This window comes from Tachypleus tridentatus, chromosome 9, assembly GCF_004210375.1.
Source record: "Tachypleus tridentatus isolate NWPU-2018 chromosome 9, ASM421037v1, whole genome shotgun sequence".
Taxonomy (NCBI): domain Eukaryota; kingdom Metazoa; phylum Arthropoda; class Merostomata; order Xiphosura; family Limulidae; genus Tachypleus; species Tachypleus tridentatus.
In genome coordinates, this window is record NC_134833.1 from 159492328 (window position 1) to 159510016 (window position 17689).

General features: G+C 38.4%; 1 protein-coding gene across 1 annotated transcript in view; it reads right to left on the reverse strand.

The window, feature by feature from the left end:
* The window catches only part of LOC143226802 (uncharacterized), a 45996-nt gene that overhangs the window by 25501 nt on the left and 2806 nt on the right, over positions 1–17689 (reverse strand). The window contains exon 2 of the mRNA XM_076458232.1: positions 801–920. The gene's annotated coding sequence lies outside the window, so the exon portion shown is untranslated. The remainder of the gene's footprint in view (positions 1–800; positions 921–17689) is intronic.

Sequence of the window (17689 nt, forward strand, 5' to 3'; positions counted from 1 at the left end):
TTTAGGATTGTATAGTTATAATAGTCATGTTATGAACCACATCAACCTACACATGTGGCTGATATAGTTACTGATTAGATTCCACTGATCTGATACTTTAAATCATTACTTTTTATTATGGATCAATCTCGTGATGATCCTGTGCAAGGTTTAGACTTATCTGGCTGATCCTTCATGACTGTAAGTTCTGGATCAATCTGGCGATGATCCTGTGCAAGTTTTAGACTTATCTGGCTGATTCTTCATGACTGTAAGTTCTGGATCAATCTGGCGATGATCCTGTGCAAGTTTTAGACTTATCTGGCTGATCCTTCATGACTGTAAGTTCTGGATCAATCTGGCGATGATCCTGTGCAAGATTTAGACTTATCTGGCTGATCCTTCATGACTGTAAGTTCTGGATCAATCTGGTGATGATGGTGTGCAAGTTTTAGACTTATCTGGCTGATTCTTCATGACTGTAAGTTCTGGATCAATCTGGCGATGATGGTGTGCAAGGTTTAGACTTATCTGGCTGATTCTTCATGACTGAGTCAACTTTCAAAAAATCAGTTTCTTTGGTGGATATTTAGATGGGATCTTGGATTGGTTGGTTGAATTAGTGTTTTATAGCACAAAGCAGCTAGGCTATCTGCGCCAAACGTTCGGTAAAAAGGTAAAAGTAAATGTAGTAAAATTTATAGAAGGAAATGAAGGTAGAAAAAAACATTGAAAAACATAAATAGCATAAAACCAGTGTTGACATCTAGTCTACAATGTTAAGAGAGAAACCAGAGTAAAAGAAGTTGTAAAAGACTTACCGTAGCATAATGGTAATTATCATAACCCGACAGGAAGACTAACGGGTAAGTACAAGAACCACCATCAGTCACCTGAAATTGGCCTCTCCAGTCCTAGTTCCGGGTTATGTGTCATTACGGCTGTTATCAAAAAGTAAAAATAATAAAAGTTTTAAAAACATTTAGCAAAATTGTAATAATAACTTGCCAAGCATCCGGTAAAAAGGTAAAAGTAAAGTAAATGTAGTAAAATTCATAAAAGGAAATGAAGGTAAAACAAAACAGCAATTATAAACATAAAACCAATGTTGACATCCAGTCTACAATGTTAAGAGAGAAAGTACAGAAAGAGAAGTTATAAAGGACTTCCTGTAGCAGAATGGTAATGATCATAACCCGCCAGAAAGACTAACAGGTAAGTACAAGAACCACCATCAGTCACCTGAAGTCGGTCTTTTCAGTCCTGGTTCCGAGTTATGTGTCATTATGGCCATTTTCAAATAGTAATAATAAAAAAATGTTAAAAGACATGTAAAAAAAAATTAATAATAACTCGCCAGGATGACTATGGGGTAGTTCAAATGGATAGTTCAAATAGCAGCGTTAGTTACCTGAAGTTGGCCTTTCCAGTCCTGGTGTCGAGTTATTTAATGTTACGGTCATTTTCTAGTTTCAAAACGAACAAAAGAGATTGTAAATCTTAAAAGGGAACCACATTAAAAAAGGTTTGATGAAGAAATATAAAACACATAAATTACATTAAAAAGATTAATGACCAATAAAAAACTGAAAACTTCATCAAGGTGGACAGCGTCACCATCACCAATAACACTGTCCAATGTTACAGACAAACCCCGGGACAGAACATGTTTCAAATAGTGCCGTCGTTGAGAGTCGTAACGATGGCAGGAAAGTAAAATGTGGCTTACAGTGACCTGAGTGTTACACAAACTACACACTGGTACATCAGTTCCAGATAAAAGAAAACAATGAGTTAAAAACTGTGACCAATGCGTAGTCTAGTTAGAACAACTTCCTCCTTCCGAACCTTACAGAAGCAAGATGGCCAAAGTCCAATATAAGGTTTTATTTGAAAAAGCTTGTTGTCGCGTTGCTCACTCCAAGTGGACTGCCAGCTGGCATGGAGCCGAGCCTTGAATACAAGATCATAGTCCATGTACGGAATAAGCATAGTGGTGATAGTGCCGGAGCAGATAGATTTAGCTGCCATGTCTGCAAGTTCGTTTCCGCGAATACCAACCTGGCCTGGTATCCAGAAAAACTGGATAGAAGTAGCAGTTAATGAGAAATGGGCCAGTCGGTTTTGAATATTAGCGAGAACAGGGTGTGAGCCAACGTGTAGAACTAAGGGCCAGTATAGAGCTAAGCGAATCAGTATAAATAGTGTAGTTTGAGTACTGCTTAGCTTCAATATGTTCCAGGGCAAGAGATATGGCATACAGTTCAGCAGTGAACACAGAAATTGTAGAGGGGATTCTGCGAGCAACCACCAAACCACAGCAAACCATAGCAGAGCCCACTAAATTACCTGATTTGAAACCATCTGTATAAATGGGAACTGAATGATTGTTCGAAAGATGTTCATTAAATAAAAGACGGTACTTCCAATCTGGAGTATCTGCCTTTTTTAGATGACTGAAAGAAAGGTCACATTTGGGGACTGTACTAAGCCATGGTGGGATGGACTGACCAGTGTATACTGCAATGTTATCCAAGGACAGAGTCAATTCATCCAATTGCGCCTGGATGTGAGGACCAAAATGAGCAATGGGAGATCGTCTGTTCTGAAAAAGTAAGGTCCACCGAAGAAGGAAAACACATCCCCGGGTGAGATGCTTTGGTAAGGAACGAAGTTTCGAAGAATATAGTAAGGACAGTTGCAAACGGCGAAGGTGCAAAGAAGGTTCATGAGATTCTACGTATAAGCTCTGAACTGGGGAGGTGCAGAAAGCCCCAGTGCAGAGTCAAAGTCCTTGATGATGAATGAGGTCCAGCATCTTTAAGGCTAAGGGTCTGGCAGAGCCATAGACCAGTGATCCATAGTCGAGTTTCGATCGAATAAGAGCACGATATATCTTTAACATAGAACATCGATCCGCTCCCCAACTAGTGGTAGAGAGGACACGGAGGATGTTCAGTGCTCTTGTTCATTTGACCCGTAGCTGCTTTAAGTGTGGTATAAAGGTCAGCTTACAGTCAAAGATAAGCCCCAAGAACTTGGTCTCAGGGACCACTGGCAGCGAAACTTCACCGATACGGAGTTCAGGATCAGGGTGAATACCACGTTGACGGCAAAAGTGCATGAAAACAGTTTTAGAGAGAGAAATTAAAGCCGTTCGCCGTGGTCCACTTCAGTACATGATTGAGGGCAGTCTGTATCTGCCGCTCAATATATCTCATGTTCTACGGCTGACACGAGATGTGAAAGTCGTCGACATAGAGCCCGTTTGCAACAGTGAGAGGGAGTTGTTCAGTAATGGCATTAATCTTTATACTGAAAAGTGTGACACTCAAAACACAGCTCTGAGGGACCCCAAGTTCCTGTACAAAAGAACGGGAAAGTGTCGAACCCACTCGAACTTGGGATCTCCTGTCCATTAAAAAAAAAATTTCAATAAATATGGGTAAATGGCCACATAACCCATACATATGGAGGTCTCTCAAAATGCCATACCTCTATGTTGTGTCATAAGCCTTCTCACTGTAAAAGAATATTGATACAAGATGTTGGCGTTTGAGAAAGGCTTCTCTGATTGATGTTTCAAGTTGAATTAGGTGGTCCACGATGGAATGTTGTCAGCGGAACCCACACTGGGTAGACGAGAGGAGGTTGTTTAATTCAAGGAACCAGACAAGACGAGTATTAACCATCCTCTCTAAGGTCTTACAGAGACAGCTCGTCAAAGCAATTGGACGGCAGTTTGAAGGAATCTTGGGATCCTTCCCAGGCTTACTGAAAAGTAAGATAATAGCCTGTCACCAGGCATTAGGAAAAACATTCTCCTGTCAGATGCGGTTAAAAATAATTAGAAGAATATCAAGAGAAGCAGGAGATAGATGGCGCAGCATGTCATAGTGTACATCATCTAATCCAACAAATGTACTGCCAGACCAATGAAGGGTCATTTTCAGTTCCACCACTGTAAAGGGACAATTAAGAGACAGTCAGTTTGAAAGGAAAGAGGTGAACGCTCTGCCCGAGTCTTGATGGCCAAGAAGGTGGAGGAACAACCAGAAGTGCTAGATACCCAGCAAAAGCTTTCACCTAGAATATTGGCGATGCTCCGGACATCAGCTACCTCTTGGCCATCAGAGAGTAAGATCGAGAGGGGGACAGAATTGTAGTGCCACTGACCTTTCGAACTCTGTCCCATATGACCTTGAAACTTGTGGTAGAAGATATGCTAGTTGTGGACTTAATCCAAGATTCCTTCTGGCTTTGACGTCTTACCCACCCAGCATGTGCACGGGCCCGCTGGAAAGCGATGCGATTTAAAAGTGCGGCATATCTACGGAAAGTATCCCAGGCCCTTTTTGAGCCTTCCGTGCCATGTGGCAGGCAGAATTCCACCATGGACGAGGATATAGTGAAAACGTGTCGAGGTTTTAGGAATACATTGAGCAGCTGCTCAGTCAGTTACCGCTGCCACACAGTCCTCTATTGATGGCTGACAGACGATGACAGGATCAAGTTCTGCGAGAGCAGTGAAAGTGGACCGGTCTGCCTGATCCAGCTTCCACCGGGGCACGCGGGTAGAGTGGAATTGACCACGGCCAATCTCTCTCAAAAGTATAGGAAAATGATCACTGCCTCGTGGATTATTATCAACCCTCCATGAAAAACGGGAGAATAATGAAGGGGAGCAAACCAAGAGATCAATAGCAGTAAAGGACTGACTAGGTGCATGAAAATGAGTAGAAGAACCAGTACTGAAAAGAGAAAGGTTGTGATCAGAGAGTATACGCTCTACAATGCGACCCCTCTTATCAATAACAGCACTTCCCCAGAGGGCATGATGTCCATTAAAGTCCACCAGGATTAGAAATGGAGACAGCAACTGTGCAATGAGAGCATCAAGGTCTGATTGATCATATGTCTCTCCAGGGGACAGGTAGAGAGAACAAACAGTGATGGTATGACCCAAGGAAACACGGATGGTCACGGCCTCCAAGGGTATGTTGAGTGACAAAGACAGGGTGGGCACATGCTGATCAACCAACAGTGCCACCCCTCCATGTACTCGTCCATCACACAGCCTGTCATTTCTTGTACAGAGAAAATTGCCGAAAGGTGACTGTATCGGCAGGTTTCAGAAATGTTTCTTGTAAGGAAAGGCATGCAGGACGGTAGGAAGCAATCAGTGTTTTGATGTCATCCAAATTAGAACGTAAACCTCGACAGTTCCATTGTATCAGGGTGGCCATTTTTATTTATGTGTAGGTGAATTGGGTGGAGAACCCTTCTGTTTACGACCACGTCTTTTCTCCTTACTGTTCTTATTCAAAGGAGGTCTATCGACCTCCATGGATCCTGCCCTGGGTCAATTGGGCAGGTCTTTGTTGTTGGAAGGCGATTCCAGTGACTGAGGATGCGAACGAATGATTGTTTTGCATCTTGGGGTGGGAGAAAAAGATGTATCTGAATAAATGCCTGTATTTGAAACCAAAGGATGTGGATCTTAGGGTTTGTTGGAATGTATGGGAGGAACAGAGATGGGTGTAGAAGTTAATTCATCAACCTTTCTAACCATGATCAAAAGGCTTTTCATTTGTTTTGAAAACGATTCTTTTGGAGGCACAGAGAGATCTGTCTGCACTCCCACTGTAGTTATGGAACAAAGTGTAGCAGCATATATCCGAGATGAAGTGGTGGACAGAAATTTCCGAGCTTCAGGATAACTAATGTTATGAGTCGTTTTCAAACGCTGCACCTCTTTTTCCTCCAACCATTTAGGGCAAGAACGAAAGTAGGAAGGGTGAAAACCATTGCAGTTGACACAATGTGGGTCTGTGTCACACTCATAGGCATCGTGGTTCTTGCCACCACAACGAGCACATGTCAGGGAACCACGGCATGACGTCTTTGAGTGGCTGAACCTCTGACATTGGAAACATCGGAGAGGGTTTGGAATGTACGTCCGTACCCTGCAATTTAGATAACCTGCCTTGATGGTGGCAGGTGCACGTGGTGATGTAAATGTCCAAACGAGGATATTTGTCGGCAGTGTAACTCCATCTTTGCGAGTAGAGATGCGCCTCACTGCAGAAACTCCTTGAGTGGAGAAACCAACGAGAGTCTCTGACTCGAGGACGTTCGTCAAATTCCTTTTAACAATAACTCCTCGTGATGAATTCAAGGTAGCACGAGGTGAAACCTCAATAGTTACATCCCTAATTCCCTTTGAATTCAAGAGGAGTTCACTGTGTTATGATGTGGATATTTCAACCAATATGTCATCAGATCGAAGCTTCTTTACCAACTTTGGAGAGCCAGCAAGTCCCTCCAGTCCCTTCTGAATAAAAAAGGGGGACCTTTGCCCTAACGGTTTTTCTGAAAGAGAACGTAATATAAGAAAATGAGGTACAGGTGTTATAGATGTTGAAGATTGCAGATCAGAGTTATCCAGGCGTAGTCGTTTACCTGTTGACTGTTTTTTCACTGTTTTATTTAAATTTTTATTAAGAGGATCCACAGGAAAAAAAGAAAATTTCGGTGCCCACTGACCCCACCCACCATGGAGCTCTACGAGGGGACGCACTGCAATGTCAAACAAGGACACTGCAGCAACGCCAAGGTTTTGTGAGCACTATATCCAAACACCAGCATCAGACACAATGTCCACAACACCCGCTGAGAACTTCCAACACTGGTACTTGGTTGACTCTAGCTCAAGTGGACCAGCTGATTGACCCAAGGGGGCCACCCAAAGGCCGCCTGTCTACAGGAATTCAAGGCCAAAGTGGTGTGTTAGGGTTGGACCCCTCAACCACCAGGAGTCCACACCGAGGGGGCGATCTTGTAACTAGTCTGATTTTCATCCTGATACGTAGAAGAAGATTCGTTAATAGCTGGTGCATTTGGAATTAGAAAACTCACCAAGTCAGTATTGGAGCTAGCTCTAAAGTCTCTGGGGGAGAAGTGGCCACATGGGGGAAGTGGTTCCAGCTATTATGCTCTAGTTATCTCTAAACAAAGAAGACGAGTCAATTCCTCATGCTGAATCTGCCTCAATTTCAGTTTCTGTTTATCAGACCAAAGACCAATTGGAGACCCTGATAAGACGGCCATTCAAAAGGTTTCCTGAAACTAGACACCAGCTATTTTCTCACCTTCAGCAAGACCACTACATCCCTAAATCAAAAAGACCCTCCCGATCTGAGATCTCGTTGAGAGGAAACCAAATTCTGGCGAAGCAAGCAAAAGACGACTACTGCTATATTATTAAACTATTAGTGAAAAGGGGGAGTATTGATTACAACACCAATTATAATGGTGTCATTAACTCCATAATTTCCCGCGGTTTCAGTTACAAGATCAGCTCTACCAGTTTGATCCATTAGGTTCGACAAAGGAGCCTCAACATCTAGAGCTTCAACCATGAAACATTGGAATGCAATAGATGCAACTGTCGAGCCATTAAGAAGACACAGGAAGTAATCCAGTAGTAACCCGAGGTTTATATGTATTTAAGTCCACTCTCCACCATTTCAGAACAATCTACTCTCCAATAGATCTCTGTGCACGAGTGTCGTTATAAATAAATGACAGTCAGATAACAGCAGTAAAGGGCAATCAGATAACAAAGCAGTAAGGACAGTCAGGTAACATAGCAGTGAAGGACAGTCAGATAACATAACAGTAAAGGACAGTCAGATAACATAACAGTAAAGGGCAGTCAGGTAACATAACAGTAAAGGACAGTCAGATAACATAACAGTAAAGAACAGTCAGATAACATAACAGTAAAGAACAGTCAGATAACATAACAGTAAAGGACAGTCAGGTAACATAACAGTAAAGGACAGTCAGGTAACAAAAAATACTCTCATCAATCCTCACCACTAAATGAACTAAATTCTAAAAATCTCACACCTCACCCTTCTCATTCAAATATTTATCAAGTATTCTATTAAATTAACTACATCTGCCACACCTGAAGGCTTCCCATTTCAAGGGCTAAACATCCTGTTCAGAAAATAAAATAATTTTAGTTCAATATGACTCATCTCCTGACAACATGTATACTTTTGTCCCATAGCATTACCATTGTCATCACCAAATAAGAGCAAAGGTGTTGGGTCGTCGCAATATCGCACGTGCATTACCAAGCATTTATTATAAGTAAGTCACCTGCCAGTTATTTTCCCAATACCCCAAATAATCCAAATCCTTTTGTAAAGCAGTAACATCCTTCTCACAGCCAGGAACACCAAAACTTCAAAGTCATCAGCAAACGTAAATAATCTATTGATCATTCCTTCATTTATGTAATTGATGTAAATCAAAGTTCCTAACTTTGAACCCTATGACACCACACTCGTGACATTAATAAATCTGGTTTAACTCCTTTCCTTTTTCCTATTTAACCAGTTTTTAACCAATGAGCCAATTTATCACGTACAAAGTAAATTTTTTTAATAAGCCTTTCATGTTGAACCATGTTAAATGCTTTCTAAAAATACTGATGCACCAGACCTAAATTTGTTCCCTTACCTACACAACAGTGACTTCGTCAAAGAATGGAGAATCTCAAAACATTAATACAGTAAGACTCTCTCCCCTGGTAACAATATGCTGAATATCCGGAAAAAATTTAAATGTTGTTAAATGACTTTGTATTTGATATGCAAGACTGTTTGGTGAAAATATTGTTTTATATTATGGCTTAGTATTTATTTAATGACTGTTTAACTTTCATGACAAGAGTATCGAAGGTTGATTGTATTAAAACCATAAGTTGTGACAAGTTTCGTTACATAACTCTGTAAAGGTCGTATATTATGTGTGCAGTTAGATTGTTGTACTAGGCTTTAATAACGTTGTTGACGTCACGCTACTTGAGCTTTAAGTGAATATTGTTCCATTAAAGCGTTGCGAGAAATGTCTGAGACATCAGTGAACAATATATATATATATATAAGTGACTAGTGAGTGCAAGCTAACTAAAGAAAGGTCATGTCAAATGAAAGATAATTAGACAGCTCCAAACTGAATGATTTGCAGTTTAGCTATGACGCAAGATTTCTAAGTAAGTTAAGTCAGTAAAGGTAATGTAACTTTCAGTCAGAAAATGCTGAAAGTGAAGGTCGACTGCGTGATTGTTAGTTTAGCCATAACGTACAACATTTTAAAGCGAATTTCCTAGTTTAACACTGATAAGAAGAAGAATTTCTCCTGTATGTTTGCTTTTTGAATTTCGCGCAAAGGCTACCTGCCTTTGGGCTACCTGCGCTAGCTGTCTCTAATTTGGCAGTGTAAGAATAGTGGAAAGACAGCTAGCTAGTCATCACCACCCACCACCAACTAATGGGCTATTCTTTTATCAACGAACAGGGGGATTGACTGCACATTATAACGCCCCATGGCTAAAGGGAAGAGCATGTTTGGTGTAACGGGGATTCGAACCCGCGACCCTCAGATTACAAGTCGAGTGCCTTAACCACCTGGCCATGCCAGGCCGTTTGTCTTGTAAAAGGGTTTTCAAAATAACTGAACCTGTTTGTATGAGCTTTGACAAAGAAAGGGGACAATTATTTAAAGTTCAGGATACAACTGCGGTAACCAACCAAATAACATAAGTGAATTATTCACTGATACTATTATGAGAAGAGTAGCGAAAAATAATCCTGATTGTCAGTAAGATTCTAAAGTAATTGAATCAGCCTGTGTGGAATCTTGAAAATAATTTAGAGTTTCAGATAAAAGTACAATTTCCTATAGTTTAAAAAACTTTTCGTAAATACGTTTCACTTGTTTTAAATACTTATTTTAAAATAAGTGGATTGTGTGCTGTCTACTTACTGACCAAATTTATCTCCAACAGGTCACAGACACCTACTGTATAAGAATCCCAGCCCACTCATATGCAAAACCATGACACTTTGCAAAGCATCTCTTATTAGACTTTCAGAAAGTTTTTCCTACCACTAATAGGCCCATAACTGATGGGACAGTTAGTTATTGTCGCCTTTCTTGGAAATAAAATAGCGTTATCTAAATTTCAATATTCTGGCTCCAGTCCATTATTCAAGGCCTTAGGAAAAATAATAGCAAGTGGCCTACAAATCCAATTTTTAACCTCCTTCTAAGCCCTTGAAGAAATATTATCAGGCCCGGGAGCTTTGTCATTCTTTAAAATAACTCATTTTAAATTAGCTGCAGTGAAAGACAACACCTTGATTGTGTCATATGCTACACAAGTTTTAGGACATTAATGTATAATTAAGGACCATCAGAAGGAAACCACAAGGTATTCTACACACAAACAGAGCTCAGACGCTAGATACCTGATTAAATTGATAGAAGTAAAGTCAAGACTTTTATTTAATTGGTATTCTTAACTAGACAATCATGCAAACAAAATAATCTCATATGAGAATATTATAAAACAAACAAGAATAACAATACAAACAAAACAAAAGAATGACCTTAATAACACTGCGATAATTAACCATCATTAACGACCAGGTGTTTGATTATGAGCAATATACTACCAAGTTCCATGTTCGAAGAAACTCAAATGTCTTGCTTCGAAATACACGACAACAAGCAACGTGAATATATGGATATGTAAATAAACGATGCTCTTAAAACAATAAACAAAATACACTTTAACTGGGGCCATTGCAGTTTAAACATATACAATCTCGTCAATTATGCTGCTCCAATAAGATTATGGGTTTGCCCTTGAAGATCACTTCTCTCTGTCACAATTGGTGAACTCCTGCAAAGTTAAATAGTTCAAACTCAGAGAAACTTATTATTCATGGCGAGAAAAAACGTAAAACAACCACCAGAAAGAAGATAACTTCGACAACAATTCCACCAACAACCTATCTTTCCAAGTAGAACTGAAAACATCTATTTCCCTGAAACACCTCAAAACAGTATCTGAAACAACTTTTCCAAATAATTTTCACACAAACCTATCAACATAATTTCACAGGAATGAAATCTAAAAAATAACCTCACACAAAAAGATATTAATTCTATAAACAACTTAAAACGAGACAACGACGTCAAAGTTCTAAAAGCAGATAAAGGCAATGCTATAGTTACACAAACGAATACATTAAAAAAATGAACAACCTACTGTCACATACAAACAAATTTAAATTACTAAACACAAATCCAACAAAAACACATGAAAAACAGTTAAACAAAATACTACTACAAATGAAAAAAAAACCAACACAATCTCAGAAAACATTTATTCTTACCTACGAAAGCCTGACTCACGCACACCACAACTATATGGCACCCTAAAACCTCACAAACTTGATTGTCTACTACGACCCATTATGTCGACCTACGAATCATTTGACTACAACCTCGGTAAATACATAACGTGGAATTTCCTAAATATGTAACACCAGTCGGCTCCTTTTTCAAAGATTCTCTTAACTTTAAATCTATTCTTAATCAACTAAATCATAAAGCCTTGATAAAGCCAGTTTTGATGTAATCTCCCTCTTCATAGAAGTCTCAACTACTGAAGCCTGCAGGATAACTTTAGAACTTTATAAGATCCCAACCCATTGATACACATCCCAGCAACCAATTCGTAACCTTTATAGAATTCAACACCACCAAAACTAACTTTATCTTCACTAGCCAAAACTACCTACAAATAAATGGCCTAAGTATGGGAAATCTCGTGTCACAAGTTAAAACCAACATTTTTATGACACAGACTGAATCACAAGCGATCAATTCAGCCTTACACCCGCCACTATACTGGTACAGGTATGTTGATAATACAATTGCTGGATTCACATCTACAGTACACACACTTAGTTTTCTCAATCATGTTAACTTGATTCACCTCAACATTAAGTTCACTTGTGAACAGGAAAAAAACAACAACTAACCAAATAGCATTTCTTAACCTCAAGATCACAAGAACCGATACACAGTTCAAAACAGAAATCCACAAAAAATCACCAGTACTGGGTTATACATTCCCTGGGACTCAGCACATGAAACAAACTAAAACCTCAACATATTAAGAAACCAAATAAACACAGCCACAAAACTATGTTCACCCGATAAAATTAATGATGAAATCAACAAAATAAAACAACACTTCATCAACATCAACAAATTTCATCAAAAAACAGTGGAAAAAATTATACGCACACATCAAGGCTAACAACAAACAAAGAACAATAAATCCCAAGATACAACAAACTACAAAAACTTATACTGCTGTATACCATATGTTCACAATAACAGCGAAAAAATAACCAACATTTGGAAAAAAAAACTTAAAACATAACGTTCCAGTAAACACCAAATATATTCAAAAACCAGGTATAAAACTAAAGTCCATACTATGTAAAAATTACACTGATAAACAAAACACCAACACTATTTATAAAATATAATGCTACGACTGTCCGGCATCTATAATATTGAAACAAGCAGAAAAATGGAAACTAGATTCAAAGAACATAAAAAACACCTTCACGCGTGTTTAAACACTGCAAATCAAATAACCATAGGAAACACCGAGATATTAAGTAGGGAAACAAATATAAACAAACGTAAAATCTCCACTGATACAGCAACTAAAACCAAAATTACACCAATATAGAGGGACACTATTATACTTATACTAATTAATAACCTAACATCTACCTGCAACGCCCCCTACAATCTCGTACCCGTTTATACTCTCGTGCCTAAGACATTTGTTCGGCAACGGTCATTTGTAAACTCTCTGTTTTTTAACCTGAAGATGACCTAGGAAGTTCGAAACGTTGTTCTCTCCTTATCGATAAAAGTGTTGATACATGTACCAGCCGTTATGAGATATATTTTTATTTCAAGTGGGTTTCTCGTCATCAAGATAGAAATAATTATTCCTTTAACTCTAGGAAATAATCCACATTGGTAGATAAACTTAAATTCTTCCTGTCGCTGAGGGCGTGTTTTTTTGGTTTGTTTATTTCTTATAATATATTACAACTATTCTGCTTCTTTGTCTGTCTTATACTTGAAAGATATTTTATCGTTAAAAATTGTCTTTTTGGTTCTGAGCTCGATCAGAAGAAGTCAGATGAAATCGTGTTTGACAAAAAAATATTTTTAGACCTAAATACATCTTGGTTAGTAAATCTAATAAAATGCAGTAATATACTGCTTTTTGTTACTTCAAAACACATGTATAAAACCTTAAAAACAATTGTTTTACATCCTGTCCATACGAAATTCAGAAACAGATAGCCCTCGAGTAGCTTTGTGCGAAATTCCAAACAAACCATACGAAATTCGAAAAGGCTTAGCAAGGTTTAGTAAACGAGTACAAACTTTGTAATAATTGTACCAGTAGACTTCAATATTTCTTTATTTACCGTTCTTTGTTTTCTGAAAAATACCTGAAATTTAAGAATTTATGCGTAAGTAGTAATATTATATTTTATATATATATATATATATACACACGTGCGTGTGTGTGAGAATAATGTGTTATAACCGAATTATGACAGTACTTTACAAAATACTGGTGCAGCAGTACAAAGCTAAGACAGTTGCATTGAAATACAAAAATCATTTAGACATGTAGGTCTATCGAAGTCCAGAAACTTAACGAACTTAGACCTACATCACCTTAAGGTTTTGTTTTCGTTGCCACGATTTACTCTCACGTGCTTTGTTTTAATTGGTAACTGTTCACCGAATTGTGCTAAAATAACAAACCGTAATTATTCCCAAAATACAGAAAATTACATACAAGTAAGGCGTCAAGAACAGTTTTGAGCAAAAGATGTAATACAAGAATACGTGGTTTCAAATTTCGGAGATGAGTCACATATATTTCAGTGCATAACAAATATACTATTTTTTTAATTACTCTGAGTTTCTTAACAATTCATTTCTAAGAGTTTTTGATATTTTAATCAAACTTTCAGTAATCTGTATACCTTTAACATAGAGTTTAATAACTTGAGTACAGTGGCATAGCTGTACGTCTGCAGACTCCCATGGTGGGCAGAGTACAGATAGTCCATGGTATAGCTTTGTGCTTAATTTTACAACAAACAAACACATTTATATAAAAAGAACTTTTATATTTATTAAAATTAGAGAAGAAGAGGCACATATGTATAAATATGTTGTAAAAAAGTCCATAAATTATGTATTGCTTCTAAATAGTAAAAACCATTTAACTCTAAAGAAGTCTTTTCTTCTTCAGGGGTAAACTCTTTGTTCCTGAAGAAGAAAAGTCCACCTTTCTAAAGCGCTTGGGTTATTAAATTTTCATTATATTGTATGAAGACTTCTTTAACCTGATTTTTTTTCTGTGATAATTTATATATTACTAGTATTATGCAAGAAAGACAATATAAATGTTTCATAGCGAAGAAATATATTATTTTATTACTATTGAAGTGAGAGTATATTGTAATTGTGGGTTATTAAAAATGAGGTGAAAGCAAAAAAAAAAAGCCTAATAACAGGGATCAATATTAATGTCCAAGTTACAACTCTGAGTGATCTGATTAGTGATCATAACTTATATGCAATGAGGTATCTCTGAAGTTAAGTTGATATTGAAATGTCAATATATAAATTTTCAGGAGTCAAAATATGACAAGGAAATAATTTCTTATAAGAGAGTAACAGCCTTACAATCAGATTTCAAGGCCTGAGCATGTTCAGTCCACTGAGCCTTGTAGCTATAGCACCAGCAACTTAGCAGATTCTAATGCAAACAAAGTTAAGAGTCCAAATAATGATGTTGCAAATTTTGAAGAAGAAACGTTATATGCACGAGAAAGTTCGCGTGTTTCTACTCACGTGATAAAGTAAATAACTTTTTGGGGGGCTCAAAATTTTCACATTCATTGTCACGGCGAGTTTCAAGTGATCTTAATGATGTTCCTAGGTTCATCTACTTAGTCTAAAAGTTAGTTTTTTGTAAGACCAGTTCTACTATTTCATAAGTAGAAAGATTATTTTAATAACCCATGACGTCAGTGCACCAGATTCGCGTGTGAATAATTCATAACGTAATGTCCGCATTCTGAGAATGGAGAAAATAAGTTGTGTAATAAAAAAGTTTTTCTAATATCACATATGCAAGAGTTCCACTATAGTATGATAGTCTTATAATAGTCTTGCCTTAATTAATTAAGACAAACTTTACCCTTCATCTCCTACCATTATTGGAAATTTTGCAAGACATACGGTCTGATAATGATGATAGCCCTATTGAAATGAAGCAAGATGATCTTCGAATTTTATCACAGGATGATGATCCAGTTATTGACCATTATGATCTAGCATTGTTCTATAGGAAACAGCTTGGAACACAGGAAATCAAAAGTATTCTTTTAATAAAATGTTTTTCAAGCTGAAAATTTATAATTTTCCTGAAACTAATTGGATGTACTTTAACTGGGAAGTGTACCATTGAGTTATGCCCTAAAATTCAAAATACCAGCGTCAACGGCGCACATACAGTCAATTTCTGGACAGAGCCTTTTGTTCATCTTGCATGTTGTTGTTTGTTTTTTGTGTTGTTTTTTTTTTTATCCCCTTGGATAAAGCACATGGGTTCGAACTAGTTTCTGCCATTGGCTGATTGCATAGAGAGATGTTCATCATCAGGAAGCCGCAGAAGAACAAAAGAAGGCAGAGCTAGCCAGGATTCAGTGACAAAGAAGAAACTGTATAGGCTTTTTGTTTGGAAGAAATGAGAATGAATTTGTTGCATAGGATCAGAAAGTTATGATTTGCATAATAGACTGTGCAAAGTATTTGGCAACATAAATGATTGCCCTCTGAGAGAAGGATGCAAATGAAGAGACGTTCCTGAACTTATTTATGTTGTTAGCCAAACGAAATCCAAGTGCTGCAACATACTTGAAAGAAACTGATAAATCTAGGGTAAGTTTAAAAACCAAGGTATTAGTACACTCGATTAGCTTATGTAATGTAAGAATATCACTGCACAACAAAGTTTTTGCTTCTTGAACACTGTTGGGTGTCCCTTATAGGTTTTTGGCTGCTGATCACGAAAATCACATCCAAGTTTGCCCATCACTACCGTTTCATCGAAATATTCAGTTTTGTCATGTTTTTTTCTTATATTTGTGTCCAAAAATTTTCGTTTCTGTAAGAAACCTATGAACAATGTTTTGTGCAGTCTGGACATGAAATCAGGCCAAGTTGGAAGCTGTTCTGTGGAAGTATGCAGCCCGGGCATGCCTGGGCAGGCCGGAGCCAGCTTGACACTGTCTCAGCAGGCTATAAAAGTGGCTTGCATACACAGATGCTGCTCATTGGATTAATATAGACCTTATAATGGGTACATATTTTTTCAGAATATAGCATTGCCTCAGTAGCACTGTAACAAGTAAGTTAGATGATATAGACGTTTTACAGGACGATTGGTGTCGGTCAATATGTCTCGCCAATGTCGTAACAGCCGCGATACATTCTGCTATGCTTGTGGCGACAAACGCTCAATGACTGCTCTTGTGAAGAAAGCATATCATCTGTACTTTGGCTGTAAAATTGGTGATGAAGACCAGGAATGGACTCCTTACATTGTTGTGTGACATGTGCTGTCTGTCTGAGAACTTGGCTCAGAGGCACTCGAAAGACAATGCCGTTTGCTGTCCTGATGATATGGCGAGAATAGAAAGACCATGTGACGGACTGTTACTTCTGTTTGCCTAATGTGTCTGGTTTCTCTGCCAAAAACAAAAAGTCAGTTGAATACCCTAATCTGCCTTCAGCAATGAGACCCGTGCCACATGACGACAGTCTTCCAATTCCGAAACCATCAGAGGAATAGACCTTAGACGAACCAGATGAAGAAACTGCAATGCAGGGAACTGGAAATGACATTGATCCAGATTTTGAACCGTGTTCCTCAGGTGATCCACATCTCATAACACGGTCAGAATTAAACGATCTGGTCAGAAATTTGGGTCTGTAAAAAGCAAAAGCCAAATTGCTGGGTTCGAGACTGCAGGAATGGTGTTTGCTGCCACCAGGCACGAAAATTTCTGTTTTTCGAAGCCGCCAAGATTATATAACCAAATTCTTTGCACAAGTTGACAGTCTCTGTTTCTCTGTTGACATCGAAGGATTGTTCTCTGCTTTGGGTTGTGACCATGGCCCGCAAGAGTGACGTCTCTTTATTGATTCATCATTGTTAAGCCTCAAAGCTGTTCTGTCACACAGTGACAACGTTCACCCTTCAATACCTGTTGGCTATGCAGCACACGTGAAAGAGACCTACGAGAACATGGAAATGTTGCTGGAGCACATCCAGTACAGCAAGTACAACTGGAATATCTGTGGAGATCTGAAAGTCGTTGCTTTGTTACTGGGACTGCAGCTTGGCTATACAAAGTACTGTTGTTTCATCTGTGAATGGGACAGTCGTGCCAAAGAGTCACATTATTCTAGACAGAGCTGTCCACTCCGTAAAAAGTTAATTCCAGGACAGAAAAATGTGGCGCATGAACCGCTTGTCGACCCGGCAAAGATTTTTTTGCCTCCTCTTTACATAAAACTGGGACTTATGAAGAATTTCGTGAAATCAATGAACAAAGAAGGCGAAGTTTTTGTTATTTAAAACAGATGTTACCAAGAATAACTGAGGCCAAGATCAAAGAGGGCATTTTTGTTGGCCCTCAGATCAGACATG